This window comes from Rhincodon typus, chromosome 14, assembly GCF_021869965.1.
Source record: "Rhincodon typus isolate 14 chromosome 14, sRhiTyp1.1, whole genome shotgun sequence".
NCBI classification, from domain to species: Eukaryota; Metazoa; Chordata; class Chondrichthyes; order Orectolobiformes; family Rhincodontidae; genus Rhincodon; species Rhincodon typus.
In genome coordinates this window covers 36,887,782-36,906,227 of record NC_063345.1, presented here as the reverse complement: position 1 = coordinate 36,906,227, position 18,446 = coordinate 36,887,782, and the positions used below count along the sequence as shown (strand labels likewise).

The 18,446-nt window shown below is 41.2% G+C and overlaps 1 protein-coding gene across 1 annotated transcript in view; it reads right to left on the bottom strand.

The window, feature by feature from the left end:
* The window catches only part of dlg3 (discs, large homolog 3 (Drosophila)), a 474,567-nt gene that overhangs the window by 390,952 nt on the left and 65,169 nt on the right, over positions 1-18,446 (bottom strand). The window lies entirely within an intron of this gene.

Genomic DNA, 18,446 nt, shown 5'->3' with positions numbered 1-18,446 from the left:
ACAAATGTGAGATTTTATTTCCAATGAAGCGCTACCCATACCACCGATGTGCTCTCAGGAATTTTTCTCATTGTTTCCCTCAAACTAGGTTTACTGTAAAGTGCTATTCCTGCCTGGTAGAATTTCACCTAATACACTGCTTGGCTTTAACTACTCACCAGCAGAGAAAATCCTTAAAGTCTTGGCAAGTACTTCCACTGCTGGTAAATGCATGTTAGCAAACGAGTTCATGTATAATGAGGTAAGCAATGTGAATTATCTTGCCAGATCTCACTGAGGGAAATCCTCCAAAAAACTCCATGAAATTGAATTTGGTCTGCTGCATATTACACAACAATATGTGGCAGGAGCAGTAGCAACTATTAGAGAAAAGGAGAAGTTTGGGGAAGGAGATGACAAAGCAGTGGAAGGAGAGCTACATCAGCGCCTTGAAATCAAAGATAACAGGAATCATAACTCAATGATTCCTCTACATTTAAGGCATTCCTCGTGCCATTAGTGCAGAAATGGTGTTCCTCCTTTGTAAATCCTCAAATTGCTCATGGACAGGGCTTCAAACTGTGAGGGCCTGACTGTAAGTTGTTGCACGTTGGCTGCTGCCAAGCAAGTCTGGCCAAACTGATTTTATGACACAATGGTACTGGCTGTGGGGGTTGTGAGGTGTCTGTGTGGTGAAGGTTGCAAGTGAATGTTCATCTTCAAAAGGAAATGAGAATCAGAGTTGCTACATCATGCCATTGGCAGGAGACTTTGGGAAAACCCCATCTCTTTCCTTTAAACCCATGTACACCCACCTTCCTGCAAAAATGCTATCCCCTATTCCCAATTCCTTCGCCTCCGCCGCATCTGCTCCCAGGATGAGGCATTCCACTCCCGTACATCTCAGTTGTCCTCGTTTTTCAAGGACCGTAACTTCCCCCCCTCAGTGGTTGAGAACGCCCTCAACCGTGTCTCCCACATCCCCCCGCAACTCATCCCTCACACCCCGTCCACGCAATAAGAACAAAAAAAGAATCCCCCTCGTCCTCACGTACCACCCCACCAACCTCCGGATCCAACGCATCATCCTCCGACACTTCCGCCATCTGCAATCCGACCCCACCACCAAAGACATCTTTCCCTCCCCACCCTTATCGGCTTTCCGGAGGGACCACTCTCTCCGTGACTTCCTTGTCCGCTCCACACTCCCCTCCGCTCCACCACACCCGGCACTTTTCCCTGCAACCGCAGGAAGTGCTACACCTGCCCCCATACCTCCTCCCTCACCCCCATCCCAGGCCCCAAGAAGACTTTCCACATCAAGCAGATGTTCACCTGCACATCTGCCAATGTGGTATACTGCATCCGCTGTACCCGGTGTGGCTTCCTCTACATTGGGGAAACCAAGCGGAGACTCGGGGACCGCTTTGCAGAACACCTACGCTCGGTTCGCAATAAACAACTGCACCTCCCAGTCGCGAACCATTTCAACTCCCCCTCCCATTCCTCAGACAACATGTCCATCCTGGGCCTCCTGCAGTGCCACAACGATGCCACCCGAAGGTTGCAGGAACAGCAACTCATATTCCGCTTGGGAACCCTCCAGCCCAATGGTATCAATGTGGATTTCACAAGTTTCAAAATCTCCCCTCCCCCTACCGCATCCCAAAACCAGTCCAGCTCGTCCCTGCCTCCCTAACCTGCTCTTCCTCCCACCTATCCCCTCCTCCCACCTCAAGCCGCATCTCCATCTCCTACCGACTAACCTCATCCCGCCCCCTTGACCTGTCCGTCCTCCCTGGACTGACCAATCCCCTCCCTAACTCCCCACCTACACTCACCTTTACTGGCCCCATCCCCGCCTCTTCGACCTGTTTGTTTCCTCTCCACCTATCCTCTCCTCTATCCATCTTCTATCCACCTCCCACTCTCTCCCTAGTTATTTCACAACCCCCTTCCCCTCCCCCTTTTCTGATGAAGGGTCTAGGCCCGAAACGTCAGCCTCTCTGCTCCTATGATGCTGCTTGGCCTGCTGTGTTCATCCAGCCCTGCACCTTGTTGTCTCGGATTCACCAGCATCTGCAGTTCCAACTATCTCTGATTCAATTTTAACCTTACATCTCTATCCACATCTTTTCGGCCATGTTTCAGTCACATCTAATTCTTCCATCATGTCTCGCTGCCTATTTCTTTTTGTTTTAATGTTTTGTAAAGTAGGAACATTTTTAGATGCCAAAGATGCATAAAACTGCTCGTTGTAATGGTTCAAATGTTTCAGTGTCAGACAAGAAGAGGATAACAGATTGTGAACACTTGTAGTCTGACCTTTCAAGGAATGAAGTTGGTGATTATATTATGGAATAACCAGTAAATATGGAAGTTAATGGATGTTATAAAATTACTTATTGGTATGAAGAATGAACCAAGTGGGAAAGAGAACAGAGCCCGAGAAAAACCTGATAATGTAAAGAATCAAATGACAAATCATTAGCTGAAACGACAGACAATCTTGTTTCCTCAGGTTTTTAATTATTGTTAGAGTAATAGGATAGTTGCTTTTCAAAATCTTTTTCTCTCAGTTTCTTAACATTCTCTCTTAATTTCGTTTTCTTATGTTGTCTGTGATTTTACATTGAATTCAATTTTCTCGTGTACAATTTCTGCTTTAGATTCTACATGCCTCATTAAGAGATCTTCAATCTGATTAGGCGGAAGCAACTACTGAGGTTTTCTTATTCACACAAATCCCAGAAACCCTGTCAAGAGCATCATGCTAACATTTATCTTGAATTACCATAAATTGCCATAAAAACACAGAAAATGTCGTTGGCAGCTCCAAGTATAATGACCAACAAGCACCATTTGTTTGCCTCTAATCACAAAATCTGAGCAATAAAAAATCTATGTGGATACTGTACCTTTGAAAACAAAAAACTGAAATGCATTTTCATCAGGCAGTAAAATTAAATCAAAGTTGTCCCTGTCACAAAGCACACCAAATTCAACAATCACTTTAAAAGTGCCGTTGACTGGTTACCACACAAAGTATAATAGATAAAGTATGAAAAAAATGTTCATCAACAAGCCTTTTAAGTCTGGCGCAATAATGCAGTTTTGTTAATTAAAGTTTCTGTCCAACTTTGAACATGGTCAATATTTAGGATGTTATAAAAAGATAGAACACAGTAATCCCGATATATGTGCAAATTTTGCTGCATTAGTATTTGAAACATTAAGCTTGAGAACTACCCTCCTTCATTACATTCATTGACAGCTCCAGTGACCAGACTCTTTAATCAATATGGCACCATCCATCAAAGTGCAGTAGTGGTGACGTCCAATGCCTTTGTCATCATTGTAATGGTGACCTGTACCTGGCCATGTAAGGTGGCTTGTACCTGAACACACTAAGTGGCCCATGCCTGCTTACAAGATGGCAGACAGAAGCTAAGCAAAACTAAGCAGCCTGCTCGCTTTGGTATCTTTGAACAGAACTGCTAGAAGGTCAGTAAAAGAATGCTGTATGTTCCCGTCCGAGACAGTTCTGATAAAAAGATGCCCCAGGACAGATAAATGACAAATTCCAGCTTTAATAATGAAAGGATGATTGTCCCAGTAAATGAATAATGTCAGGTGCTAGAATAGGTCCTCAAGCAGCTGCAAGGATAAAAGCTAAAGTTATTTTGTAGTAAATAGTTGCCTCCTTGAAGCTACCAGCAATATTAAATAGTTTATAGTTAAAAATGCTCGAATCATAGAAGTTGGTTACAACACATAACCAGGACATACGACAAGCCTTAAAAAAAATTTAACCTTAGATATAAAGATTAACTAGCCTGAGAAGACACCTTCTCATACCCTGAGCAAGATAGATTGATTACAAAATGCTGACAAAGTAGTTGTATGACGTTACATTCATAATTAACTTTATAACAGAAGTTAACCTTACAGCAATTAGTTTAAACTAATTTTTTTTACATTATGTAATTAGAACAGTGGGAAAATAAAAGGAGCAACTGAATGTGATAAAGGACAGCACCAAAATACAATGGATAATAGAATTCAATTTGTCCTGACAGATAAATAAGCCTGAGAAAAACCCAAAGGTTTATAGCCATTAAACGTTTTGGAATGCAAATGAATAGGATGCATGGGGAGATCCTAAGGCCAAGAGAATACTCTGTCCAGCTAACACCATAAGATCATTGGAACCTTGGAGAGAATATGAGACGCAGGATCAGGCATAGTGGCAGTGGGCGCCCAGCACGAGAGCGCATGAAATAACGTGAGAATATGTGTAAAAAGAGGGGGTTGAGAGTCCTGGTACACAAAATAGGAGGAAAAGATAGGGGCTATGAGTCCCAGCGCTATCATGCGCAGAAATAGGAGAAGAAAAGGGCGAATTAAGAAGATGAAATAAGTGAAATAAGCGAAAAAGTGAGCAAACAGTAGTTACAAAAACAAAATAAGAGGAAAAAAGAAGTAAAATAAGAGAGAAAAAAAACACAAAAAAGACCAGAAATCTCTGGCATGAGAGAAGTGCGAGGTAAGAAAGAACAAGGCTCTGGGAAATAATAAAACAGTAAAATAGAAGCAGCCACAGTTGAGAGAGATTCTGGGGAAGTGGCAGGGAAGGACTGTAGGACAATGGGCTGCAGTCCAGATTAGTCCATTCTGCAGACTGTGTTTAAAAAACCGTGCAGAAACATGCTGAAATAGCTATAGTGTTCATAAGTAACAAAGAGAGAGAGCAAGACGGCTCTCTGCTAGTTCATTGAATCCTATAGAGGTGTTAACTCTTTGTGGTTTGGTTTGAATGCACCTTTGTTTGTTGATTGCTAAATATTGTCTTGTGCAATTTGTGTGTTTTTGTTCCCTAGACCTCAAGATATTTTGAAGCTAGTTTGCAGTTTGGGAATGTGTGGTGTGCCTGTGTAAGTATGGGACATTCATGATTAATGTTATGTCCATTTAAGAAACTCTGAGTGGATGTGTGAAGCAGAAGTCTATAACAAAATGTTGATTTAAAAGGTTAGTTTGTAAAGCTCAGTAAGAATTCATCTTTTAGAATTGGCCCTGTATAGTGTTTGGGCTTTGGGTAAATTTTAATTTCAGAAATTACCATGTTTGGAATTTCATTTACTGGCCAGAAATGGAAGTCCAAAAACAGTTTTAGCACGAGTGAATCTTTAACTCCGGATGATTTGCTCATTGTAAAGGTATTGTGATGTGAACATATGCAAATAATAGGAAATTTGGAATCTTGGGAATGCAATTCTCTTTGAACAAAATTCTGATACGTTCTAAAATCTGAGAAAGCTGATAAATGAATTAGAAAAGGCAAACTTATTAGAGGAGGTGGTTCAGTACTAATAAACGTATTCTGCTTGACATGGGATAGATAGATACTTTCTTAGAAATTTTAAGCCCATGTATGATGATATTTTACTGCCACTGAGTGAAGTAATCTGTGGATAGAGAACTAGAGGGTTAAATAAAAACACAAATTAATAAAGTACTCAAATGGCTATGAAAGCAGAAAATAACTAAGGGGATAATAAGAAAGTAGCAGCAGTTGTTACAGGGTGTGGGTGGCGGTACTCAACCAGCCACCCTCAGCCAACAGATTGAAATAAAAATTGCAGATTGTGTGATCGATGCTTGTACATATGTGTGTAAAAATACTGAAGGTAGTATATTAGGAATGAATTTGCTGGAACAATTTGGAGCTGTATTTAATATATGAGAAGCGAAAATTGATTGGGATTGCCAGTTTAAATTTAGAAGTTCAAGGATTGCATGCTTCCTTAAGAGCATCTGTGCTGCCCACAGTTGGGTGGGAATGGGACCCGGAGAATCCCTATCATAAATTAGCAACTGATGTGTCCCAAATTATGGGCAACTACCAAAAACAGAGTTCGGAAGATGAGATATAAAACCGATTGAAATACTGGGAAATGTACACCGACCTAAAAAGCAATACCCCATCAGAACTCAAGCTGTTGAGGCACTTAAAGAGACTGTGAAAAATTCGGAGACACAAGGAGAGAGACATGATTGTATCCCCGTCTTTGGAGCAGGAAGAAGAAAGACAGGGTCAAGTTAAGGAAGAGCCATTAGAGGGGCCACATGTGAAATGCATGTTTGTAGCTGGGGCACGGAGGTATTATGATGGTGAGGTCCTGACAGAGTGGGCTGTGGTTGACTTGAAAGAGGAGCTTTTAGCAGGAGAGAGAATAGAAGGATGTCACTCTGCCCAGGTAGCTGAACTAAAAACACTTATTGTAGCCCTGAAGTTAGGAAGAGGACAAGGGGTTAATATCTACACAGACAGTAGGTATGCCTTCAGTGTAGTCCATGACTACATGATGGCATGGGCAAGGTGAGGTTATGTTACTTCAAATGGTAGTAATCCAGCATGAGAACCTAGTCAAGGACCTGGTGGCTGCAGCTACTGAACCAAAAGAAGCAGCAGTAATTAAAATAAAAGCACACAGGAAAATTCGAACACCAGAGCAGAGGGAATAGTTACGCAGATAATGCAGCAAAAGCAATGTTAGAACAGGAAGTGATAACGATGGCAGCTGCGAGGCAGCATGAAGCCAGAGACAAATGGAACATTTTAAGTTTACAAGCAGCGGCCAGTTCAGAAGAAAAAGCGGAATGGATAAAAGATGGGGCAACGTTTGGAGCGGATGATATTTGGAGAAAAGGAGGCAAAGTGGTAGCCCCCACATTTTGCCAGCAGACATTATGCAATGTTTACAATGGATTAGCACACATAGGGAAAAATAAAATGATACAGCTGATATCTAACTGCTGGTGGTGGAGAGGAATGGGGAGAGACATAGCCAAAGTTTGTCAAAGATGCACTGCATGTGCACAGACAGAACCAGGACAGGGAATTAAAATTAAAATCAGCCATCAGCTCCATCCAAGTGGGTCATGGGAACACCCTCAAATAGATTTCATAGGGCCATTCCCACAAAGTCAGAATAAAAAATTCTGTCTGATCATGGTTGACCAATTTACCAGATGGGTAGAAGCTTTCCCTACAAAAGACTATACTGCAATGTCAGTGGCAAAAATACTGGCAGCAGAAATAATACCTCAGTTGGGGGGGGGGTCCCCTATATTCAGACCAAGGGACCCACTTCACTGTCAAGTGCCTGAAGGAAGCATGTAAACTACTTGGAATAACACAAAGGTATCATATTCCCTACCATCCACAGAGCTCAGGAATGGTAGAGAGGATGAATAGAACACTGAAAAATGTTCTGACCAAGACAATAATTGGAGAAGGGGTTAAATGGACCCTTTCCCTACCAGCCACACTGATGGCCGAGAGAGCAATGCCCTCTAGGACCACTGGGCTAACATCCTTTAAACACATGACAGGACGAGCAATGACACTCCCCCAGGATTTAATCACAGTGGTAGCAGAACTGACTAACAGCAAAGGACAAATCTAGGATTACATGAAATCCCTCTGTAAGCATCCACACATAATTCATGGACAGGCACGAAACCAGCAGCTTGTCAAGGACTGGGAGTTCAAGGGATATCCAGGACAAACAGAAATACCAGGCCCAGGATCAAAGGTTCTGGAAAATATAACCCCAAGCAAGGCAGCCTTGTTCCCCCCAGTGGGACAGACCTCATGAGCTAATATTAACAGGTAACAGAAGTGCACTTATTAATGAAAATGAAATTGGTAAATGGTGCAATCTTACACAGCTAAGAGTGTATAATTGTTAATGGGTGACTGTCCAGCTTGCTAGTCTGGTATGCTCTCTTTCTCTCTCCCACCGCAACCACCCCCCCCACCCCGCAACCTTGCAGGTTTTAGAAGACCCTCATCTGCGTGCACCAACAAACAGCAGGAACAGGATCCTCAATCCCAGGACAACAACCAGAACAGATTAAGGTCACATGTAAGTATATGTAATGCGGTTGCACTGTAAAGACTGTAATTAAGAACATTGCTGAAATTAACGTGAGTATGAAAATGCTAATCATCTGTGGTTCCTCTTACTTTTGATCCCATCAGAAGCTGACAGGTGAGTGGAGAAGAGGAATTTGGATGTTAATACATTTTTGTATTTATTATGTGTATGCTAGAGAGCATAATGTCTCCAATTGCTGGGTCTGCACCCATGACCCCAAACAGTCTAAGGGAGGGATACCAATGTGACCTATCCCCTTTAATGCTTCAGAATTAACTGAATGGGTATTAAGATAGAATAGCTCAAAACAGGGCGATTGGGATGGGCACAATAAATATTGACCGAGATAGGTCACAATGGAAATCAGCAGGGTATAACCTGAACACCTTTACAGGATGGTACCAATCCAACTGCATGACCTCACGAACACCCCACTTCATCACATTGGCTAGCACATCAGGGATAGGAAGACCTGATGGCTTGATCTGCCTAACGAGAATTGAAAACCAAGGAGAAGGAACACCCATGGGATTTAGCAACTGCACCCAGAGTTATAACACTTCCACATACCCTCTTCCGGGACCCATCAGGGCACTTTTCCTGACCATGGGACCCATAAATGCATCTCTCCTCATGCACAGCAGCCCCAGCCTCCTGACCTTCAGGAACCTCACAAGTAACAGAAGGTTCCAACAACGCTGGTACCGCGGGATTATTATCCGTCCCGTCCAATGGCACCTATTTTGTATGTGGACACAGAGCCAATGCCTGGCTATACCCAACCTGGACAGGGTCATGTTACTAGGCCTATGTGGTACCGTTCATAAACCACACAGTGTCCCTCCTACGGATGACGGCAGAACAACACAAACATGCAATTTCAGGAGCAGATAGGCTCCTCTCCATATTTTTACCCTCGTATGGCACAGAAAAGTTATCCAGAGAATCTATCAATTTGATTAAAGTCTTAGATCAAGTGGCCAATGACACCACAGGAGCTTTGAACAAAATAAATACAGAAATGGTCGCCACACGAACCATAACTTTACAGAACTGAACTGTCCTCGACATGATGTTAGCCAAGAAAGGGGGTACATGTGTACACATCAGCAAGGAATGCTGCACATACATCCCCGATAACTCAGAAGCAATTACTGATCTGGCCGACCATATCCGAAAAGAAATGAATAACCTCAAATAACCTCCCTCTTCGACACTATGGAGTTGTGCGAAAGGGTGGCTGGGAGCCCTTGGGACATCCATGGTACAGGCCATAGTAATGTTTGTTGTAGTGTTGTTCTTATGTTACATTATTTTCGCCTTGTAAAATGCATTATGACCACGATAATGAAGAAGGTGGCTGAAGAAGAGCCACGGACCAAGGGGGTGGCCGCACTACGCACCATCAAGCCAACAGACTAGTGGAACAGCGAAGACCACCTCATTGAACAACGGCAAGGGGATCATGGATGCAACATAATTAGGTGAAGAATACTCTTGGAAATTGATTTGGATGTTTGAACTCTGATTTGGACTGCATGAATTAATAGTGGCCCTGAAGCCATAATTTAGCCTGGGGCCAAAGGGGGGATCTGTAAGGGTGACCTGTACCTGGCCATGTAAGGTGGCTTGTACCTGAACACACTAAGCAGCCCATGCCTGCTTACAAGATGGCAGACAGAAGCTAAGCAAAACTAAGCAGCCTGCTCGCACAGTGAAATACAATGGTACCTTTGAACAGAACTGCTAGAAGGTCAGTAAAAGAATGCCGTGTTCCTGTCCGAGACAGCTCTGATAAAAGGATGCCCTAGGACAGATGAATGTCCAATTCCAGCTTTATTAATGAAAGGATGATTGTCCCAGTAAATGAATAATGTCAGGTGCTAGATTGGGTCCTCAAGCAGCTGCAAGGATAACGGCTAAAGTTATTTTGTAGTAAATAGTTGCCTCTTTGAAGCTACCAGCAATATTAAATAGTTTATAGCTAAAAATGCTCGAATCATAGAAGTTGGTTACAATACATAACCAGGACATAATACAAGCCTTAAAAAAAAATTTAATCTTAGATATAAAGATTAACTAGCCTGAGAAGACACCTTCTCATACCCTGAGCAAGATAGATTGATCACAACCCATAAATTACAAAATGCTGACAGTCAAAGTAGTTGTATGATGTTACATTCATAATTAACTTTATAACAGAAGTTAACCTTACAGCAATTAGTTTAAACTAAATGACTTTTTATTTTTACATTATGTAATTGGGACAGTGGGAAAATAAAAAGGAGAAACTGAATGTGATAAAGACAGCACCAAAATACAATGGGTAATAGAACTTGAGCTTCCTTATAGATAAACCAGCCTGAGAAGGACCCAAAGGACTGTAGCCATTAAATGTTTTGGAATGTGAATGAATAGGATGCATGGGGAGATCCTAAGGCCTAGAGATTACAATGTCTAGCTAATACCATAAGATCATGGGAACCTGGGGCTGTCCATGGAAGTGCTCATCACTGATTAAATGTCCCACAGGATTGGGTGTTTGAATTAAGGGGAAGGACGATGACTACGTTGTATTTGATTACTGTAACATAAAACGTATAAAAATGCTATATTTCTTTGTAAAAGCAGAGGGTGTGTCATTGATCTATCTTCCGAAGCCAGATTCGGGGAAGATCCTTTGGCCCTCTCCCTGCATAAACCAGTTTCTGCTTTAATAAATATTTTCCACTTGCCTGAATCCTGTCTGCCTCCTGAGTCTTTGTCCTGGGTCGGGTAAGACGCTCCTTCAATCATTTTGGAACAATTAAGAACACAATTGTTTGCTGCACTGCAGTAGTTACAACGTATTGTAATTCAAAATACATTCTATTCAACTTTAACGAAAAGAATATGCAATATTCTACATTCATGCTTAGCATCACAATCTGCAGGTGGTGTTACAACTGAAAATGAAAACATACCATTTGAATTTTACTAATGCAAGAATTACCATTCTGAACACAGTTTAATGCAGCATTTGTCAAATTCAGAGTACGTAAAATAGTTGTTAAAGGTTTTTACAGATGCAGACGTATTAAATATTGTGAAAACATCACGACAACAAGCATGAACAAAAATACAAGCAACACATGACGACTTATAAAAAAATCACTTCTGGTTTGAATGATAAGTTTGGTGACTGGTCTCTTCTAAACATTCAGCATTATGCACTATCATAAAATGCATGCCTTGTTTTTAATACTGTAGGCTCATTTTAATGTTTTATCTTAACATATGCAGAGGTGTGAATAAACAGCATGGAGCACTTCACAAATGTTTTGGTACAAGTATGGTTCTTGTCCAGATATGGCTCTGGCAAACTTGGTTTTCCCCATTGCAGCATAAGGTTTACGGTGACAAACAATTCACGCGTTTTAAGACTGACAGAGGTCCTATGTTCCACTACAAAATAAGTATGCTTACTTTCCGCTGTACTGATATGATTAAGAAGACAAGTACGTGTAAGGTGCAGTCACTTTGATGATATCCATATTCGTATGGGCTAGCAACTACCTAGCCACGTATGAGAGTAGGTGTGGGGGCTGTATCGCTGGGGAGGGCCTTTCATTCTCCCTCCTGAGAAATAACAGTGTCCAGTTTAAATGAAGCAAATCTATTTCTTCTCTGATGGTGCCAACGTATACTTTTAACACTATTAGCTTTAGCAGTATGTAAGGCACCTGCCAGTTCAGGTGCGAACCTCATGCATAAATATACATTGAGATTCTATGATTTCAATAGAATCCTGTGGCATTTTAACTGAGCAGGGAAACCATTGCACATTTCCTATCAGTTGATGAGAGGATGAAAGAAAGCCTCCTGGCCAGTTCAAAACTTTTTATAGAGCCCGAAAATCTCTTTTAGTACCCATAAAAAAAGTTACAGCATCATCTGCTTGGGATCTCTACCATTTGCCTTCCTAAAACACCCCACTGAGAGTTCCTTCTTGCTACTTACTTGGAAACCAAGTGAATGCCAAAGTCAGCTACTCTGCAGCCTGTCCCACCTGGTGCACTGCCAGCATTTAAATGAGGGTAAGGAGATAAAATCTGAAACTTAGGCTAAAAGATGTTTTTTTTTCCCCTCTCTACTACCCTGTCTGTCCAAAAGTCACTCTGGTTTAAAATTGACCCCTTGGATGCTAATTAAGTCTAGCATTGTTACCATTATTGTTTCAGAGGGTTGGACATTGACAATACTCTCCAATGTTGTCTGTTCCAGTCTTCACCTTAAGATGCATTCCAGACTGAGTTGAAGCATTTTTTCAAATCAACTTGCTCAGACATTTCAAGTAGGTAGGACTTGAACCCAAGCCTTCTGAACCAGACGTAAAGACACTACCACTGTACCACAAGATCCTTCAGTCTGAGTTGGACATTATAATAACTGTGTGGGGGACACCTGAACTACAGCACTGTGATTCATTCTAAACTTCCTTGATTGTTAATTGTTGAATAGTTGCCCACTTTATTTCACAATTATTTGCAATGATTGAATGACAGATATTTCTAATCTGTTGAACAGATGTGAAGAATGTGTTAGGGATGTTCATGGTGCAGTGGTAGTGTCCCTACCCCTGAGCCAGAAAACCTAGTTCAAGTACCACCTCCTCCAGAGGTGTGTAATAACATCTCTGAAGAGGTTGATTACAAGATATAGAACAGTGGTGCTTTTGAGTAAGTGTAGTGAAATAATAAAGAATGTGTTATACATTCTACTAACAAAATATTTCAAAAATCATACACTCATATTAACAAATTCTTAAGTTGTTGCTTTGATAATCTCAATTACAGACATAAGAAAAGCAACAAACGAAGAAACACTTGAAGCTGGTGCCAATTTGCAAACTATTACACCTTTTGCTGCATTAGCAGCCCTCTATGCTGTTGCTATGTAACAGCTTATCAAGACATCCTTTTGAAAATGCAGCCAACAATAGCATTGAAGCATTCAATTCTACATTCTGATCATGTTCAGTCTTTTGCATTTAATCCCCTTTACAAACTTTGTGTAAATGGCTATGTATTGCTGATTCATCAGGAAAACTTTAGGAATCATTTCAATATTGTATTGCCAGACAAATCTGTATGAAAAGAAAAGAAAAAAAACCCAGAAGCATACAATTATTCTGGCATCAAGATTCATCCAAAATGATTATATTCTAAACTATACTTATTACCCATCTAAATTCAACATTTTCCACCTCTGCTAAAACACAACTGTTTAATCATTTGCACTAATCAAAGAAGAATATTGGAGCTGTTTTACTAAGTGATTAGATTTATGATATTTATCTACCTACCAAATATGATGAGCACCACATGCAGCTAATGTGCTGTCCTTTTACCTACAGGACTGACTCATTAAATGAAGGAACAAAAACAAAGTTGCTGGAAAAGCTCAGCAGGTCTGGCAGCATCTGTGGAGAAAAAATTAGAGTTTACGTTTCGGGTCCAGTGTCCCTTCCTCAGAACTGTTCTGAGGAAGGGTCACTGGACCTGAAACATTAACTCTGACTTTTTCTTCACAGATGCTGCCAGACCTGTTGAACTTTTCCAGCAACTTTGTTTTTGTCCCTGATTTCCAGCATCTGCAGTTCTTTTGGTTTCATTAAGTGAAGGCTTGGTCCTTCAGACAAACGTAATATTCAGGCATGACATGAGTTTGGCAATGGCCTTCTACTTTCCCTGGGGAGTGGATGCACGGCACAACGTTGCCCATAGCTTAACACAAGCTATCAGTAAACTGAAAGTCTAAATGTAAAGAGTCACAAGGGTGACTGCTATTATACCTTCGCAGAATAAGTTCCTCTTTTAAGAGTGCGGTTAGGAGGAGGCTCTCCACTGTACAGAATGATACCTCGCACAGAGAAAGATGATTGTCGTTAATAATTTCTGAACATCACTGGAGTTCATCGGGGTAGTGTCCTCAGCCTGATTGAAGGAACTCCACAGAGGCCAGTATCACCAAGGCCCCCTTTATTTACACATGTACAGTACATGGACTCTGACCAGCCAGTTCAGAGTCAGTCCCTAGAATGAAGAGAATCTCTGAGACTCCTGTTTATATCTGACAGCCAGGACTCTCTGATTGGCTTGTTAACCTGGGCCAATCAGGGATCTCATTCTGAATGAGATCCATCTGAACCCCGTTCCAATCACTACAGCCTCCATCAGAAGATCGCTGATGTTCAATGATGATCACACAATGTTCAGAACTATTTATGACTGCTCAGATTTTGAAGCAATCCACGTCCTAATGCAGTATCAGAAGAACATTTATGCTTGGCATAATTAATGGTATGCGATATTCATACCACAAGAGTGCATTGCAATGACCATCTCCAAAAAGTCTAACCATCTCCTCTTGGTATTCAATGGTATTAGCATCGCCGAACCCCTATTAACACCACGCTGGGGTTTACAACTTACCATAAACTGAACTGGATCAACAATATAAATACTGGAGTTAAAAGATCAGATCAGACACTGGGAATTGTGGGAATAACTCACCTCTAGACTCCACAATGCCTGTCCACAACCTATAAGGCATAAATCTACTGTGTGATGGAGTATAGCCCCAATAAAACTCAAGGACATTGACACCAACCTCACACCATTCTGACTTGCAACAACATCACCATTCCTTCACTCTCATTGAGTCAAAATCTTGGAACTCCCTTTCTAGTAGCGCTGTTGGTACACCCCAAGGTCTGCAGTGGGTTCAGGAAAGTGGTTCACAACTATCTTCTAAAAAGTAATTAAGAAAAGGCAACAAATGTTGACGAAGGCATTGACGCTCACATCAAATGCAAGAATAAATTTTAAAAATTGCTGGTTTTTAGGCCAAGGAGAAGAAGCTTTACTCCAGTTAGAACTGTTTCAAACTGCTCAAACCTGTTCTTTTCCTTAATTTACTCAGCAGATGTGAGCTTCACTGACTGGGCAGAAATATATCTTTCTCCAGTTGTTCATCTTGATGAACATAATGTCACAGTAAAAAATAAAGAACAATAAATCAGTAGCCTATCTTTCAGACTTTGTAATGTTTAACAGTAACAAATTAGTTCCTTAGTTATTAATTTTAAAAATCTACTTCACAATTTGTACCTTTTGGCTGTAACCATGAAAATTGCTGACAGATTTGAATATTTTTGGTCCAGGCAGAAGACTAATCTGTGATCATTCCTGGCTAATGCAGAGGTGTGTATAGCCGCAGCCAACATGTCTCTATTTCTATGAAAGTGCAAAACAAAAATCAAAATAGCTATCTGGTTTTCAACCTTTGAGTCCACCAGTACTGCTCCAGAACTAGAACTTCATACTCATTTCTATAGGAGAATATCAAATTGCAAAATCACAAATGTCATCATACTTATTTAGTTCATCTCTATGGTAAAGCTCCTGTGGTGACAGCTCACTGCAGTTGCACTGCACATTTTCCAGCAATTAGGTAAACACTGATGGACAGTTTCACCCAAACCTGATAAGGATACCACACTTCTGCTCGCTTTTTTCTTGTATATCATGTGATTTGAACACGTGATTTTAGTCTAAACATTTTTATGCTAAGATTGTCCAATGTGAACTGGACCTAAAATCTAGAGTCATGCTAGGGCCACATTACCTGCAAGTCATTATTTATGTCCTAATTATGAATTTTAAAATACAACTAACATCCATAACTTGGCTGCCAGGGTGACAAGTAGTAGGAAATGCAGCATCAAATTAGAATACAGTTTGAACATTTTTACTGCAATTGTTCTGAAGATGTGAAGACCAGACCATGTGGAAATTCCACAGAGTGAGTAATGTTCCAGCTACTTAGTTAATTATTGAGCCCATTATTTGAAACAATCTAAAAATATGGAAAGTTTCAAACACTTCTTTTCCTCCCAAATCTGTATCATCTTAAAAAAAACTGATATTACAGATAAATGCAACTGAAAACAGCATAACTAAGAAATTAATAATGGACCAGTCCATACCATTCATGCAACATGTACTGTAATTCTAAGTATGAATGCTCCTATGTCTGCAAAGCCATTTAAGTTTTTTTTTCTTTATTCATTCATGGGATGAGGGCATTGCTGGCTAGGCAGCATTTATTGCCCATCCCTAATTGCCCAGAGGGCAGTTAAGAGTCAACCACATTGCTATGTGGTCTGGAGTCACATGTAGGCCAGACCAGGTAAGGATGGCAGTTTCCTTCCCTAAAGGGCATTAGTGAACCAGATGGGTTTTTCCTGACAATCGACAATGGATTTGTAGTCACTGTTAGATTCTTAATTCCAGATATTTACTAAATTCAAATACCACCATCTGCCATGGCAGGATTCGAACCCAGGTCCCCAGAATATTATCTAGGTCTCTAGATTGACAGTCCAGCAATAATACCGCTAGGCCATTGCCTCCCCCTGTAGCTGACATCATTCTTTATTGAGCACTATATTGTGAATTCATTCATGCAAACCTCAACTGAGTTTCAGAGACAATTACTACAACATTGAAGTAAATAATCTATCTTTCCTTTCTAATCGTTTTCTAATACATGATGTAGGACTGTCCTCTTGTGCTACCTCACATGGATGTGAGAGAAACACATGTCTAAGATCCAAGAAAAAGAGTAAAATTTGTTTTCATATAATTTATTATGACTGTCAAAAAATCTCAGTTTGCTTCACATAACTGCGCTTAACAATGCTATCCCAAACATCAGTGAACAACGATAAAAACAGAAGGTTATGCAGCATCCACGTGGACAGAGAAACAGAGATAATACTTCAGGTCAGCAACCTTTCATCAGAACTGACAGAAGTTACAGATGTAATAGGTTTTGTGCAAGGGATGGGTAGTAAAAGGACTAAAAGACAGTGGGCAGGATCTTCTCTGTCGGCTTCAGAACCTTGCTGCTGTGGTCAAATGGGAGTTAGAAGCCTTCACTATGTGGGCGACAGTCAGCTAGCTTTGACTTTCTCTGAACTGGCCAATTGATGGCTAATGGGTGGGCATGCCACCAAATTAAGCTGAGTGGGTTAGCTCTGGAAGCTGTGGGTCTTTGGGGACCACCCTGCGCTGAAAATGCAGCAGGCTGCTTCTCCAGGAAACTGAGTGAAGCACCTTCTCTTCAATATTTTTAATATTAAATTAAACAATGACCTCAGCAGAAGGCAGCCTCCAATTGCAATTGAAACCAGGCAGTCAGGAAGACCTAGCATGCCTATCTGGAGTGATGCACCATACACCACCCAGGTCTGCTACTGGGAAGCTACTTCCAGGTGTTTCACTGTTCCCTGGTACCTCCAGAAACCTAGAGACTAAGCAGAAAGTTCCATTTGGACTCCAGTAAAAGGCCTTATTAGTCCTCTACTGAGATAAGTTGCCATACCACCATACCACCTCATGGAAATTTAAAGACCTGTCAGTCTCAGCAAAAGGGACAGCCAAGTTATGGATTGCTTCAAAAATCCATCTGGTTCACAAATGTTCTTTAGGCAAGTTAAACTGGCATCTTTAACTGGTGTGGCCAAATGTGATTCCAGATCCAGATCAATGTGGTTGATTCTTAAGTATCCTGTGAAATGGCTTTATGAGCCAGTCAGTTCAAAGGCAATTAGGGAAGGGCAATGAATGCTGTCCTTGCCAGCATCAGCTACATTCCATGAAATAATTAAGAATGAAATGGATTATCCCCATAAAGTTTACAATGGGCACTTCAGCAAATTGTAATCATCCTGAATGTCAAGTGATGTTGTCTTACTGGAGATTGTTAAAGCCTGGCACTCGTGTGGCATGGATGTTCAGTCCTACTAGGAGATGCCACAGAAAGCTGTGGAGGCCAGGTCATTGAGTACATTTAAGACTGAGATAGATAGGTTCTTAATTATCAAGGGGATCAAGAGATACAGGGAGAAAGCAGGAGAACGGGGTTGAGGAACTTATCAGACATGATTGAATGGCGGAGCAGACTCGATGGGCTGAATGGCCTAATTTCTGCTTCTATGTCTTATGGTCTTATGGAGATGTTGGTGCACTTGACAATAGGGGTTGGAAAGTTATTTCCTATTTCCCCCAACCGCCTTTTTTTGCATCTCCATAGAGAATGCATAGCTGCTGGCAACTGTGAAATATTGGGATCATGTTGCTTATTTGTACTCCAGACAAACCTGATAATTTCCTGTCCACCTTTTTTTTTATGTTACTGTGTGTCATGGCAGAGACACTAAGGATTCAGTATAATACCTTCGTTTAAAAAACGTAGGTGGATTTTTTTCCGCCTTTTAAGTAATGTACATTTTGATCAAAGATAGTAGGAACTGCAGATGCTGGAGAATCCGACACAACTAGGTGCAGGGCTGGATGAACACAGCAGGCCAAGCAGCATCATAGGAGCAGAGAGGCTGACGTTTCGGGCCTAGACCCTTCATCAGAAAAGGGGGAGGGGAAGGGGGTTGTGAAATAAATAGGGAGAGAGTGGGAG